This window comes from Lupinus angustifolius, unplaced genomic scaffold (assembly GCF_001865875.1).
Source record: "Lupinus angustifolius cultivar Tanjil unplaced genomic scaffold, LupAngTanjil_v1.0 Scaffold_442, whole genome shotgun sequence".
In the NCBI taxonomy this organism is placed as follows: Eukaryota; Viridiplantae; Streptophyta; class Magnoliopsida; order Fabales; family Fabaceae; genus Lupinus; species Lupinus angustifolius.
This window is the reverse complement of record NW_017727839.1, coordinates 52936-53220: the sequence shown is the minus strand read 5'-3', so window position 1 is coordinate 53220 and position 285 is coordinate 52936.

Here is a 285-nt window from a genome sequence, read left to right as displayed (position 1 = left end):
TAGAAACTTTTGTTAAAAAGGATGTTAAAGCTTATGAGTACATGAATGCCTCAAAAAACTCTTAAAGGATACTTTGAATAACTTACTTTAAAATGGTAAGATTATCAAAGAATGTCTTAAATCGGAATACGTTGTTTTACTAAAAACTGTACCTTTAAAAGGGATGGAAATCGTGAACAAAATTTCGATGAAAAAGGATGGTCAAGAACATGTGATGTTGGACCGGATGGATGAAAGGGATGTATGATCACGAAGGAGAAAAAGAGAAATGATTTTAAGTATTTT